Source organism: Acromyrmex echinatior, chromosome 5 (genome assembly GCF_024713525.1).
Source record: "Acromyrmex echinatior isolate Ae372 chromosome 5, ASM2471352v2, whole genome shotgun sequence".
NCBI classification, from domain to species: Eukaryota; Metazoa; Arthropoda; class Insecta; order Hymenoptera; family Formicidae; genus Acromyrmex; species Acromyrmex echinatior.
This window is the reverse complement of record NC_141856.1, coordinates 16,658,128-16,673,741: the sequence shown is the minus strand read 5'-3', so window position 1 is coordinate 16,673,741 and position 15,614 is coordinate 16,658,128. Positions and strand designations below refer to the sequence as shown.

At 37.0% G+C, this 15,614-nt stretch overlaps 1 protein-coding gene and 1 long non-coding RNA gene across 3 annotated transcripts in view; both read right to left on the bottom strand.

The window, feature by feature from the left end:
- Positions 1-15,614, bottom strand: part of LOC105147952 (uncharacterized) — a 241,637-nt gene that overhangs the window by 59,396 nt on the left and 166,627 nt on the right. The window lies entirely within an intron of this gene.
- LOC147909842 (uncharacterized) overlaps positions 1,183-15,614 on the bottom strand; it is a 48,374-nt gene continuing 33,942 nt past the window's right edge. The window contains exons 2-3 of one of the 2 annotated variants that reach the window (XR_015545112.1): positions 7,509-7,541; positions 1,183-5,327 (exon numbers count right to left, since the gene is read on the bottom strand). This is a non-coding gene — a long non-coding RNA (uncharacterized LOC147909842). The remainder of the gene's footprint in view (positions 5,328-7,508; positions 7,542-15,614) is intronic. The other variant, XR_015545113.1, reaches the window with a different exon arrangement.

The following is a 15,614-nucleotide window of genomic DNA, read 5'->3' as shown; positions in this document are numbered from 1 at the left end:
ATCTATTCATAGAGTCGCGATGGTCGAAAATAGGATGGCAGAAAAAAGCATCCACAGGCAGTCGTGGGAATCGATCGAGGCACGTGCCTTGGGTCGATCTCAGGCAACTCTGGGCGAGGATCGAACTATTTCCGCGTGACGAGGAAATTGTTTTCGGGACGTCCCGACGCTGCGGGAGACGGTCCGTTGAAGCAGCCCATCCCCTCGCAGCGGGTATGGGTCATCGCGTGAACTCGCATCTCTCCTTCGAATTAAACCTATTGCTAGTCTTGCAACGTATCTCGGAAGATTTTGGAAAAAGGAAATATTTTTGGGACAACCGATCAGTCTCAGAGGACAAGAATCGATACTGCCTGAAAATTGTTATTGTCGACGTTTCTCACGAGGCTGCAGCTTTTGTACTTTACAAAGGTATAATGATAATTTAATAAACCGCAAATCTGGACAATAATGACTATCGCTATGTCAGAATGGTCATTCTTTAAATCATACACACGAAGGAAAATCCGTATAAATGAAAAATATTGCAATACAAATTCCAAGAAAACGTGGGGAGAAAAAAATGATTATAGTCACGACTGTCGGTCGATTATTTAATTCTAAGGCGGAAAAGGCGAATAGAAATGAATTGAGATTCTGCGCAGATGACACTGAGGAGTCCGCAAAATGTATTGCTGCGGTGCAAAAAAAAATCGTGACTATTCCTAGTCCTTGAGGGCTCAGCTAAGAATTCAAACTCATCAGGCGGTCGGCAGGTGTGAGTTTGAGATATTGAAAAAAAATTCACTTGCGAAACTAGGCAGGATTATCGAAAAGACGTTTTGAATGTTAGCAGACTATCAGAATAATAAAGGTGTATTAAAATAATTGCGTAATGGCACACTTGACCGCATAATCAAAATGAATGGACCCATGTTGCTTCAAAAATACCTCTGTGATCAATAAAAATATAATAAAATCTAGGAGCGAGTCATCATTTAAAATGATCGAATGAATAATGTATAACTCGTATCTTGGTTTAAACATCTTGCAATGTACGTAACATTTTATATATTTGTGAAAAACTCCGTGTATACTAAAAATAAAATGTATTTTTAAATATTATCTGTAGATATAAGATGTTTTTTATTCTTAAATTTACATATGTATTTAATTATATTTATTATTACATATACCGGTGTTTCACGATTTAACGAACAAGCTGCGGAAATATATTCTACAAGTGGAAATAAGAAAAAAACGTTACATGAAGTTTGGCATGAAGAAATGCTTTATTACAGAGTTACAAACAAATATTTGTCCGTTAAATCCTGAAACATCCTGTGACAAATCCTGGGAAAGAAACTTCAGGATACTGATCATATTTTATAATAAATGCATCCACACACGTAAACTGGAGTTAATGATTGTTTAATAGGTTATTTGTTAATGTAATGCGGCCTGTATCTATTTAAACAATCAACGATAAAGAAATCATTTTTCCATTTATCACCGAAAATTAAGAAAGTGTAAATAATTTTACAAATCAAAGATTCTAGCGCGATCCTTCATAATATCGTGGTGCAATTCGTTTCGAGACATGTAGCAACTAATGTCGTCACCTAATGAAGGAATAAGAAGGAAAGAAATCGAAAGAAACTCGTAAAAAGAGAGAGAGTCGCTAAGAACTTTTTCTCGGTCACGATTATATTATTGAAATACCTTTTCTGATGATGTGGACGACAGTGAAACCCGTTGCATTGCATTGCCACGAGATTGCACCGTCACGTTGATTACGCAAAATTAAAAAGATGGCTATCATAATGCGCCCGTAAGAAAAGTGCAAACAGATTGAAAGCGTTTATTCGTCTCGTCGAAGAATACCTTCCAGAAGCCGCGAACTGTCCGTGCGAATAATTGAGATGCGGAATAAGCCGGAGTAACTAGATTGAGAATTCGTGTAATAGGCCATTTGCCACGATAATGTAATTTGTAGCTGAACGTTAAGAGAGATTGCGCGCCATTATTTTTTTTTTCCTTCATCGCGCCCGTAAAAAGATCCACACAGCGTGTAAATTATTGGTGCTAACGCGAGTCTCCTTTAATTCCGCAGACCACTTATTCGCAAAGTATTCATGCGCAGCGATCTGCTCGATAGCAGATGAAAGGTAGGGGAATGTAAGAGGCAAGAACAGCAATTATTCTGACGTGCCTCTTTGTCGTGCTATTACATCGCGATTCTCACAAATGTTCCCGCTATATAGTGTCTTTATCTTCATTATTTGTGCTCGCGAATATCACGAAAATATTTTTGACAATTTCACAGAGACGATTTCACAAAGAGAGAAACAGAATTATATAATTAAAAAAAAAAAGATAAATTGCTAATATATCAAATATAGCTGATTCATACATATTATACGTAAAATTTTTGTTGCAAGATAAATCGCATGTTAAAGATCGAAATAGATCGGTCTCTCAACAACCGCGAAGCAATTTGCAACAAATTAGAACAGCCGCATTATGGTAATTGCCAATTAAGATTTCGCAGCGCAATGTATTCCGTATAATGACACCGGAGCGCGCGTAAAGAGTTAAAATTGGCACCCTGAGGGCCCGTATAATCCACGAAATCCCCGTCGGGCCTGCTAGAGAGCCGTTTCGCGGATGCGAAACGTCAAACGGTCGTGGCTGATTCATTTAACGTCGCGCGGACGATTCGCCAATAATGGGGATCGCAAGCGCAAGCACGCAACGACGCGAGTGCAGAACTAGTTTCAAGAATTCTTTAACGGGGCACCTGCCGCTATAATGTAATGCATTTCGCAGTTGAGCGTGTTCCTGCTCTAATTCCATGCGCGAGAGAAATAACAGGGACGATATTTATAACTAGTCTGCATGAGCTCGTAAAGCATGCTGATAAAGCAGCAGCGGCACGAATTAACATGAATGCTCGTGATAATATTTATTTGACGTACGGCACAACGTTATTATTTATCCGTCATATACAGCTATATCGTAACCGACTTCTTTATATCTATTTTTTTTTTTAACATAACATATACTTTGATATAAGTACGTATGCAACGTTTGATGTGCAACGGTTGATGCCTGAAATACGGGCACGAAAAAGGACAAAGACGTTAAAATAAATATAAAAATTACTAGTTTGCCTTTTCGACCAGCCTCATCTCGATCATTTTCGCGAGAGTTAGCATTTCGATGATTTGCCATCGAAAACCACCCTCATCCTATTCCTCTATTTAACCTATCAAATACCAAAAAAATATATTGATCTGGTCCTGCGGTTTGGACAAAGCTTCGCTAGAAAGAGAGTCTTGCCGCAAAATTCGTCTCGGTCCGGCGACTACGAATAGCCGAATCCTTTTTCTCCTCTGGCATTTCGCGATATTCCGTTTCACCTGCCGAAAATGGCGCAGATGGGTCGGCGAAAGGTACAGACGTCGACCGACATCCTAAGATCCTAGGCATTTGCTAGTTTAGGTTTTTACCAGTCTCCACCAGACCGGCCTGACGAAATCGGTGTATCTGCTAATACCTTCTACGAGCAGGGATCACCTGCCGCTTCCTCATTCGTCCTTGGATAATTGCACCCATCAAGATCGTCCGTCGCGTTGGCAGGCAGATCCCACAAGGATCTGTGGTCAAGATTTATTTCGTACCAGAATGGGTCGAAACACGCAGCAACTTGTGGGTTTACAATTTTTCAATAAAGAAACTAAGAAACTTCACTTCTCAACCAAGAAACTCAAACTCCAACCGCATAATTCAAAATTAAAATTGTTTATATATTTAATTTAAATTTTATTATTATAATTTCAGTTAATCTTTCATTTAAATTAGTTTATGTATATTTATTTATAGTTACGCGGATATAAAAATAGACAATTAAATAGTTTCGAATAAAATGAGAAATTTCAGCAATGGAAACACTGTACCACCTGGATTGCAATTAAGCACGTGTCCTTTAAATCGGCGCTGAGCAGCGTAATTCGACAATTATATTTAATTATCGAGAATGATACGCATTGACGCTTACGTAAGGCTGCTAATTAAAAAAAGAAAACGTGCAATTTCTCATAAATTAAGCGAAATTTTCGCCGCAGGACATTATATGGCGTGCAACCTGTTCCTCACTTACATTATCACACAAGTATAAAAAAATCTGAAACAGAGATTATTTATTCGCGGTAATTTAACTTAACGAGATCATAAACTCTCCGTTAAGTTTTATTATCTGCGTTTAAAATAGGTGGCAAAGTACTTATTATAAAATTTTATCAACGAGATGAGAATCTTAATGATAGAGAAAAAAATTTGTATACAATAATATATTTGTGACATACAATTCCTGAACTATCTTTAAGTGTCAATATTAATTCTACTTGTATCTACTGTAATCCACGAAAGTAATCCAGTTATCTAAATAATTACTAAAAATACATAATGTTATCTTTTTAATCTTTCCTCTAATCTTTCTTTCTAATCTTTTCGTTTAAAGAAAATTTCAAAATATAGAAGATAGGAAAGAATAAAATATTTATATAGAAAAACTGATTTTGGTTAAGTATCTAAAAATTTAGTTAGATACAGATATAAAATAATGTCATTAAACCATCAAAATAATTACAATTAGGATCTCAAGCATTGTACTAATACTGCAAAAATTGCTTTGACATTCTAGCAACCAGCTTGAACGTTCTACATAATTATTCCATCCTCCAATATTTTGACAGTCCAACAAAATATTTCCAGATCTGTATTTAATAATTTTCAGATACTTCAAAACTATCCTTTTCATGCAGACATATTTATACGCTTTTGTTCAAAGCGTAATCTTCTCCGACCCAAGATTTTCTCCCGAGATCGTGCGACTTCTTCCGCGAATTCGCCGCAGCGATTAACCGCTGCGCCACTTTTTCACCAGCGTCATGCCGGTCCACCTGCAGATGACAATCTGTTGCGAGGAGGTGCGGCGGAATTCCTTCCTCGTCTCTCTTTCCGCTTTTGCTGGTCGCCATACGGTGTGCGGTTATGCCAAGACGAGATGAAAGGGAGGGGAGAGAGAGAGAGAGATTTAAAATCTCGGACGGGCGGTCCGGTGCGGTGCGGTGCGGTGCCGGTACCGTTATTTCGCAGCATGAAGCGCGTGCCCAGCGTCAGCACGATCTCGACTGGGCCTGCTCTTAATCCCGGAGGATGCCGCCTCTCTCACCAAGATTACAAAGGATAAAAGTCTCGGAGCGATGGACCCCCGCGTCGAGGGGCAACCGGGAAAGCCGACGCGGGCGTCGCGTCGCAGCAGCGCTTCGCAAAAGCGAGACCACCTGTTGGGAGAAAGCGCACGTTTATCGATCACGTTTTCCTGAAACGTGAGTTGCGATATTTTCGGAGGATTTGCGGCGAGGCTGCGTTACGAAACGCACGCAAGACACCTCTCGCGGTTGAGCCGCTGCATTTCACGCAACAACGCCTGGGTAATAAAAGGAAAAACGTTTTGACGCGATGACTGTTACTAAAAAGTAATTCCGCAGTTGTAGAAATATCCCTGCAGTCAATAATTTATTCATTGCGATAACGTATTATCTACATTTTTTGTCGACGGGGGAGAATGGGAAAAATGATTATACCCACATATCGTATAACAAGAATTCCTTCACCATCGCATCGCGCGGAATATAAGCGCAAACTTGTTCGCATCGCGCGATCGCAAACGTTTCATTATAGGAACGGGGGAACGGGCGTCGATAATCAAAATATTCGGTACCTTCGACGAAGGAAACGATTTGAAAGAAATTACTATCGTCCAGAAACGCCGAGTGAAAGCCGAGGAATCTCGCGATCGAGCCTTGATTTCTGGTCGATCGATCGCTCCAAGTGCTACGCGCGCGAGTAATGGGCAGGGGTAACAACTCGAGTAATCTGCCTACGCAATTTTACTGGATCAGCTCGAGGCAGCTCTTACTCGCTCCGTTTTGCCGCCTGTCTGGCCTCCTCCTCGCTTTAGCAGGACTCGTGGCGTTCCACGTTTCATTTGCACGAACGCTCGTGGCGACCCCGCAAGTTTGTGCGTGCAAAAGTCAGCGTGAAGTCGTAACGACTGGGTCGCCCCGTGGAGGCTGGACACGCACGTTGTGGCCGCCGGGTTTCTCCTACACGTATGCCGTATGCGGGTTCGCGTCCACCGTGGCGTGCAGTAAATTTCTTCGCGAAAAAAAAATCTCTCAAGATCAAGCGTTAACGTCACGGTGTAACGGCAATACATTTTCTGTGCCCTTTCCAGAAAGTTATTCGCAATTGATCACTAGCCTCTCATTGTTATTCCGTTAATCGGTCGCGATATCGGATGTTTTTGTTTATTCACGCAACACGGAAAAGGCAATTTATCTCGTATCGACTTAAGACGTTGATATATGTATTCCGATATATTTGCCTTCAAGTGAATAAAAAAAATTGCCCATGAAATTGCGGTGGTAGAACGTGACTTGCCGAGATTAAGGTAAGGAGTAAAATATTCTTGAAACCGCGCGTGGTGAAATGAGGACTCGCGTAATCTCCTCGAGGCAGCCGCGCAGAAAAAAAAACGCACACATTACAGTCAAAACACATAAATATAACGGAGTTTGTTGTTTTGCCGGAATATTTTCAACGTAGTCTTTCGTGCCCATAAAATTCCTACATATGTTAAACCGACAGCTGAAAAACACGATCTAATTAATAGTTACAAATTAATCTAAAAAATCATAACATTATTTTATAAGTAATCTACGAAAAACTCTGATTAATTAAATACGTTCTCACTAATTTAACAAATGGACAAGTAAACTATGATATTTTTCTAGAAAATGAATTTCTAATATACGAGAAATATAAATTTTCACCTCGCATTTAGTAACAAATAATTTCACTCTAATTATAGGAAAAATTGATTATATCTACAAAATCCCTTCCGAAAGATTAAAATTTTTTTTCTTCTTACAACATATCCAATTTATATTACAAATCAGTCAGTTACCTGTTTTCGGTTGTGTTATGTGTTCGAGGGAAGATGTGTAAGAATAAAAGTACTGAAAATATATGCTAAAATCTAGCGACGGTTATGCTACAAAATTTTAACGAATAAAACAGAAGCAGATGTGGCGACGAGCAGGATAATTCGCCTCTTTCTCTTCAGTGAAGAAGCAAGGTGGAACCTGTCGCTAACGAACCGGTAAGACAACGCACCCGTAACACGCATAAAGTCTGATGGAACCGAAGAACGTAAAGTTTCCAACGGGCAGGAACGTTAAAATCAAGAGACCGTACATTAGCACAAGGGTAATGAGCGCCTTGCGGTCAAGTGCATTACCGGAAAATAATTCGCGTAGCCACGATCGAATTAGTTCTCATATCGCATGAGTGCGCTATAAAAATAATTGGCGCATTAATAAAATATAATTCATGTTAAAAGAATAGAGCTGATCCAATAAAAAATGCATATACCATGTATAATTTGATTCTTGACTCACCAAAATTGATCAACAACTCCTCCATAGACCTACCTGCAACATAAAAAAAGGAAGATTGAAATTACTCTCTAAATCTGAATCAGTGAAATTTAACTGAAAGAAAAAAGGATTGAGCATTAAATTAAAATACCGATATTTGCACGTCAGTTTAATACCATATTAATACCATATTTATACTACACAAAGTTAACTACTAGGTTAGGAGAATTTCACGTTTTATTGATTTTTGAAATGAATTTCACCGTGAATTCACTGATTACTCAATAGCATACTTGAAATTGATATTCACCGAGTCAGATTTAGAAGTAATAATAATAGATATTGATAATAGAGATTGAGATTATATTAAACAATACATTATATTAAAAATATATTAAAATTATATAATTAGAAATATCAGTTACTAAAGGAAATAACAGTATTCCACATATTTGTGGAATATCTAACAATAAGAAACAATTCAGTCTTGTGAAATTGTCACATTGCCGTATGTTGATTACATAAAAAGCCGAAGAAATAAATCTGATTTCATCGATGCGATCGCGTCACTTGGTTCTTATTGCCAAACAAGGCCATCAAACGAACGGACACTGCGAAGGTGCCTTAAGGCGCGGGTGGGGATGACGAAGCGTGGCGGAGCGTGTGCCTCGCTCGCCAAGCGTGGACGCCATCGTCGCCCGAAGCGCGGCGATTATCTTTCATTCGTGGCGCATCAAACGAGAGAGCCGGTGGCCGCCTCGCCTCGCCTCGCCTCGCCTCGCCTCGCGTCGAACGCGTCTTCCATCCGGCGTCGCTGTGGCTTTTTCTCCCGAAGGCGCCCGCACGATCCTCCGCGTTATTATCCACCTCATCGACGATTCACGGCCAGCACTTGGCCGCTTGTGCACTTGCGCTTGATCGCGCACGCACGCCGATTTTTCCACGGCCGCATCTCCTTTCGCTCGCAAAGCGTGGAAACGCATCATTACGCGCGTACAACATTTCATTAGAATGTAGAATGCGAATAACGATCGGATCGTTTGAGATGGAGATCGGAATGCACGCGCCACTGCGAGGATTCGCGACGTCTGTCTCACTTCGTCTTATTCCTCCCTTCTTCCTCTCGTTTGCGTAATCATCGAGTAGTCTTGATCATTAAAAATAGACTAGAATTTACAAGTTGTTACCCCTTTTTTCTCATCTAAACGATAGCGGTCTGATTTAAGCACTTGTAAGTTTCACCGCGAGAAATTTTACGATGCATCGATAGGACCGCAAGGTGCTGCATTGAATGCGTTTTATATTTGGACGCATAAGAAAGATAGCCTGAGGTATAAACGCATATAAGTGACGTTCTTGCCGAACAAGCGCGGCAATTTTCTCGCTGCAAGGGCAATCTCGGCGTTATAACGTAAAACATCTTATTATCTCTTCAGTAACTTTTTATTATGTTTAATATAGACGCACAGCGTGTAAATGAACGTACTTAAAGTAACGTCTAAAGCGGCCGCAGTGATCCTGATTTGCATTTCGATCAAGAAATTATTGAGAATGACGTCGCGAAATATAATCTTTGTCATTTAAGGTGCTTAGACTCTGCGATCGTACCGCAACGGCAGACACCGTTTCTTTTCATGGAAATCTGGATGATTACGATTCGACGTAGGCCAATGCATTACGGGTATTATTTCGTTCGCCAGAAATCGGTACCTCCGGCAAATGGTGGAGCGAAATAAGAAAAACGAGGTTCTATCTGAAGGTTTCGACAAGTATGATCGCACAATGAGCCAAATCAGTAGTCAAAAATAAACTAAATGTATTCTTTCACGGTGAGAAATTTTTGTGTGCTCCCTTATTTTATTGTAATTTATACATGGAAAGAATAATTGTTGAAAATTTATGTCTAAAAATTTAGCGACGTACAGATCTGAAAATAATTTTGTTGAAAATTATGTAGAAAATCTAGGCATACTAAACAATACTGTAAAAAATTTTGACACTCTAGCAACCAACTTGATATTCTAATTATTCGGATAGTCCAATAAAATTATTTTCAGATCTGTACTTAAATTTTTAGGTATTTCAATAAAACTGTTCTTTCCGTTTACTTGACTTTTAAAGAAGACTCAAATCCAAAGTCAAAATATTTGACTTACAACTTCGTTGGTAAATGTATTCTAATCATTTGCAAATTATATTTTATCATCTTATACATATTATTAACGCACTAATAACCATGGAGGTTTATATAGGCAACTTATATTATTCATAAATATTGTAAGTTTCGTAAAATTAAAAAATTGCTACAATCGACAAACTCAAAACGGTCTGCGTCCTAAGATTGAATTCAAATGATTTAGAAAAAACAAGTTCTTGCACTCAGCCGTTCAATAAACGCGATATGGAGATTCGAAAGTTTGGATCGAACGATATTTGCGATTGTCTTTTTGCGGATTGGAATCCTCGTTTCAGTGGCGCCAGAGGTTGATACGCTCCCGTCGACGAAGGGTCACGGCGTAGAAAACGCGCTGCTCCCTGCAGCCAGTAAAATCCGAATGTACTTTAAATGCCCAATTTGGCAGCCGTAAAAATGGCATTTATTTATGGTGGTTTGCCCATCAACGAAAAAGCCGATGCCGCTGAAAATTATGCTCGCTCAAAAAGACGAAGGATCCTCGATTCTTTCTTTTTCGGCATCGCAGGCATTCGTACTTTCCAGCTGAATGCTTTACGAGAGACAGAGTTCGTCCAACTTCTCTACAAATTTTACTACGCATACCGCACCGCTGATAATTCTTTCCCTTTTTCCATTTTTCTTGTCCAAAAGATTCGTCACAGTGCGCAACCAGAATTTAAAAAAATGTGGCAATAAAAAAAAAATTATAAAAAATAATGATACAGTTTCTGTGTAATCAATCCTGACAAGTTATTGATATTCTCTTATGTAAAACTTCAAAAAATAAAATAAACAATGTTCGCACATAAAGATGTTTTGTTTTTAACATTTCCTAATTTTTAACCCCTTCAGACTTATATAATTATATTATTATATAATTTTATTGGAATCGTGTTAAAAGAAATTTTTTTAATTCAATTCATACTTTAAGTAATTCATAATAAAAAAATTATTATAATTTTTTTTTTTAATTTGGATTTTTTCAACATACATTATTACGTACATCAAATCTTAGAAAAACATAGATAGAATTAAATAATTTCAATAGATAGTGTCTTCAAATTTGATGTACATTAGAATGTACACAGAACCTAAAGAATTTTAGATTAGTAACTCTACCAATATTTATATATATACTCCTATCATATTAATTATTTTGAATTCTATAATAGACTAAGTATGGAGATAAGATTCCAAGTGTCTTGCTGTTCAGCGCTCGAATCGTGAGGCATAAACCACGACTCAAAGCTCGATGCATACGCACGATTACGATTTTATTGCTCGTTTTGCGTACTCACAATTATTGCAGCAATTAGACACCGGATAATTAATCGGATGACGGGAGTTATGCACACGCGAATTCTCTTCGGCAAGGGCACGGCAGACCGTGGTTAAAGAAGGTAGAGCGGTGAGTCGGAGAATGAAGAGGGCGAGAAGAGAGCCTTCGTGGGAAAGGACGATTCGTCGGGCGGATTCCAGGATAATGCAACCGTCTTATAGAAACGAATGTTCAGGACCCCGAGGAATATCGCGTGACCATTCGTGGGATGTTCGGAATTACTCGAGCACTTCGGATAGCCGACGGTTATGCGGCATAACCTTCCATATCGTTAAAGGCTCGCAGATGCGAATACACGAGAGCCGCTGACACGGCTACAGCGAATCATGGAAGCCCCATGACCCCACCGTTGCCCGGCTCTCGCCCGCTTATCCGTGCCACGTAATTTGCCGAATTAATTTTCTGCGTCGTCGGCTGGCGATCAAAGGGACGGAGAAACCCTGGGATTCCGAGTATGTTCCTTTTTAATTGGCCGGACCACTCTCTACGCACGCCGATACAGAAGCGGCGCGAATCTGCGCGTTGGATGCTGGATGCTGGATGCTGGCCGACGGGAATAAGAATAATCCACGATAATATGTGACAACGCTTATGGAGCAAACATGATGTATAAAATAAATATTTTGCTTTTATTACCCACGCTAAGAAATATGTATATGTTTATAAACATATATCTAATAAAAATGATAAATTTGGTAACGTATCATGTAATAAATGTGGATACGGGATTTTCTGACAGTTTTAAATAAAAATTGAATTAAATGAATGCAAAAATGTTATAAGGACTCAACATTTTATAAGAGACAAATGAATGTTTCAGTAGAATAGAATTTTTTCAGTATTTTTTTCAAATTTAACATCTTATAAACGAATCGTTTTCAATGACTACCATATTTAGTGTAGGATCGTTTCTTCAACTAATGATCCACCTCTGGGTCCTCGATTTCGCTTGCTTCGTGTAATTTACCAAATTAATTCTGCTATAGCGTTGGACAGAAAGATAAGAAAAATTCTGGAATTTCACATTCTAGCAGATTCCTTTTAACAAGCGAAAAATACTACGCAATAGGGATGCCATAATTTTTTCTTAATTTTAAAGTGATTTACATATTAACAATCGTATATTTTTTATTTTTCACTCATCATCTATTATATTTACATTTATCTGTAAGTTTTAAAAAAATATAATTGTGCGTTAATAACAAACATTTATTATTTATTACACTGTCAAAGTACGTAATCGTCAACGATTATTTACATTAAATAAATTAGTTAAAAATAATTATGACGCCTATTGACGCCCATTTTGCGTCATTTTGTGTTTTATGTAAACACATCAAACAAAGATATTCAAAAACATAACATAAAACCAAAGTACCATAAAAAAAGAAGTGAAATAATATTTCCGGTATATTTATTAAATTTTCTCTTTGTTTTCGACGTAAAAAACCCTTTTTTCAATTTCAGCGCCTCTCATTACGCTATTTATTGTATTTCGTTTTCTCATTTTAATGTATTATACTTTATTCGTCTTCCGTATTTTATATTAAGTCTATTGTGATTGTGAGAAATTATCCCAACACAGTTATAAAGAATGTCCAAAGGACGTCTACATCATAAAGACGTTTTCAATTAAGATGCCGCTCAGAGAACTGTGTTCTGTGGGACTATTTTTAATAAATATACTGGAAATATTATTTTAATTTTACTTTTTTTTATGGAATCTATCATAAAAACTGCAGTTCAACTTTTTTTCCGTAATATTATTTTTGTTTCTTTTTATTATGTTTTTTTAATAGATTTTTAATATATTCACAAATATATTTTGCGTAAAAATATTTAAAAATATACTTGATATTTAAAAATATACTTAATATTTAAAAATAGCCTTTTTTACATTTTTAATGTCTAGATATTTAGCATATTGAATATTTCAACATAAATTACAAGTCCTGGAAAAAAGTCTTGTTATATTGATTGAAAATTAAAATTCTCATAAATTCTATCAGAAAGGTACAAGTCAGATATTTACAGTTAAATCAAATATTCTAATCAAAATAACGAGAATTTAATCAGAATTCTGATTCATATGATCAGAATCCGTTTTGTTTATACTTCTTATTATTATATAGAAACAAAACATTTTTTCTTAGTGTAGTTATTAAAAAAATGTCTTTAGAAAATTATTGAGGACTTTTGTTAAATATCGAAATTACAAATACAAAATATTCTTCACAAATATATTCTTTCACGTCATAAGAAAATAAAAAAATTTTGTTTCCACTTATTCTAATTCATAAAAATATAAGATCTTCATGAAATCAAGGTTACACGATATATTCCTCGCGACTCATAAGCACTGCGGGATTTTCATTATCTGCCTGACACAGGAGCATATGCGAACAGACCTCCGCGAATTTAATTACGTCTAATTAGTCGGCGGCCGGTAAGTTGAAAGTCTGACGTCGATTTTCTTACCACTATTTATTCCATTCCTGTTGGTTCTACCTTGCTTCCCCCCCAAGTATATGCTTTCGTCGCCGTCTTTCTTCCACCATGCGGCAAAACAAAACAGCATGCCTGTTAAATACGGATATAATACCCACAATGAGAATGTGACGTTTCCAAGAGTCAAAGAAACCCTCTTTAAAATGGTGTCGACTAAATACAGGGGATATAAATTCTTTCGCGCGTTTTATACGCAATATTAAAGATGTAGAACTTTTTAATGGCGCGCAACGCGTCGAAAGCCGCATTGGCAGGTAAATCATGGGATTAAATTTTGGATCATGGAATAAGCTACCGAAGAATGCATTGATATTAATCGCGCTGAATATGCTCTACCTCGCCAAACAAAAATCATAACGTATTGCATCAACAGATATGTCTCGAGCGGCGACTTTCAACCCTCGCCGGCCGTATATTATCATTTAATTGTTGTTTTTACGGGTGACACTTTATTTACATCGTTAAACGCGATTTCGACCGTAAAAAGAGAAATGAGCAGATACGGATGTCATTAATTCGCTTGTTGATAATTGCACACATCAGTCGACGATTCTTTGCGGTATATGAAATTTTAAGATGATAACTGTTAAATCATTTCTTCGAAATTTTTTTTGCACAAACCAAATAACGGTAATATACGACGTGTAGTCGTATTCGAATAAATAAAAGTTACAGCTGTAAATCGAACGGTAAATTTGATAAGCGGCTCTATAATATAACTTTCTACATAAAACTAAAATAATATAAGATAATTAACATGCCTGTTACCGATACCTACACACGGTGACAGAATTCTTTACAGGTAACTTGTAGCATATACACGTTGCAACGTTCAAGGTGGATATAAATCATGTTGCATTATCTACGCGACCCGGAAAGTGGAGGCGGTACCAACCTCATCTGGTTTAAACTTTTCATCAACACGCTCACAAGAAACTAATACACAAAAAGAGAACTTCTCCTATCTGTAAAATAACAAATCATACCAGACACAATCGTGTAGGATTAAATAGATTTATTAGAAAAAAGGCAACGTTTGCTTAAAATAATCTTAAAAAATTCAAAGGCTTAGAGATAACTGTCATTTAGAAAAATTCTCTGAAATAGATTCGACTGAGCATGACAATAAATCACGTTATATTATTGCAGAGTTAAATACGGGAAAGCGATTACAAAGCCGAATGATCTACCATAGTCGAGTATTACGTTAATTCGGAGAACTTTATTAGCAACGTAAATCATCAATCGTGCAATATAACTTTCCAAATGTTTTTTTCTCTTTTGCTCGCGGTACGATCACTTTTACGATCTTTTGTTCACGATAACGTGGACAAAAGAGTATTTAAAAATCGTCACTGCGCGACAACCAAATGGAATTTTACGATCGCAGCTGCATTCATGTCTGAACTTACAAATATTTCAGCAGAATATTTGTAAAGTATTTGCCAAATCTAATTAGATGTACAAATTAAAATTTCAAATATATACGATATAACATAACATTGTGTGACGGCGATTAATTTAAATATATTTTAAATGAATGCAAGAGATTCGGTTCAACTCCTGGCAGAGATATAATATTTTTTGCAATAAGAATTAATTAATTATTTATAGATTTTAATATGTCATTCAACAATATTAAGATCGTTTCGAAGATGCGAATAAGCATCAAAAATTTTTTTAATTGTTAGTCAATTTAACTCGTGATATTACTGTAATTTAGTAGAGTTAGCGTTTCAAGACGTCGACGAAAAAATCATTTCGGCGTGCGTTTCTGGGGACTACATACGTAGTATATAAATTCACACAAGAAACATACAAGCGAGTTTCATTACGATCCAACTAGACCGTTTAAGGCTTTGATTTTTATAGTTTGTGTTATTAAATATATTTCTTTTGCATTTTATTGAAGTTTACAATTGATATTCATAAAATTGATTATCGTGTTTTGTAAAAATATATTAACCCGTGATTTCCCAGACATATTCCCAATTTTTTAAAATAAATTTTTACACGACGTTTCTATCCCTATATACTTACACGAACAAATTAGTCATGTTTGTCCGTTAAAAATTGAACGCCTCGCGTGCAACTCAACGATTTC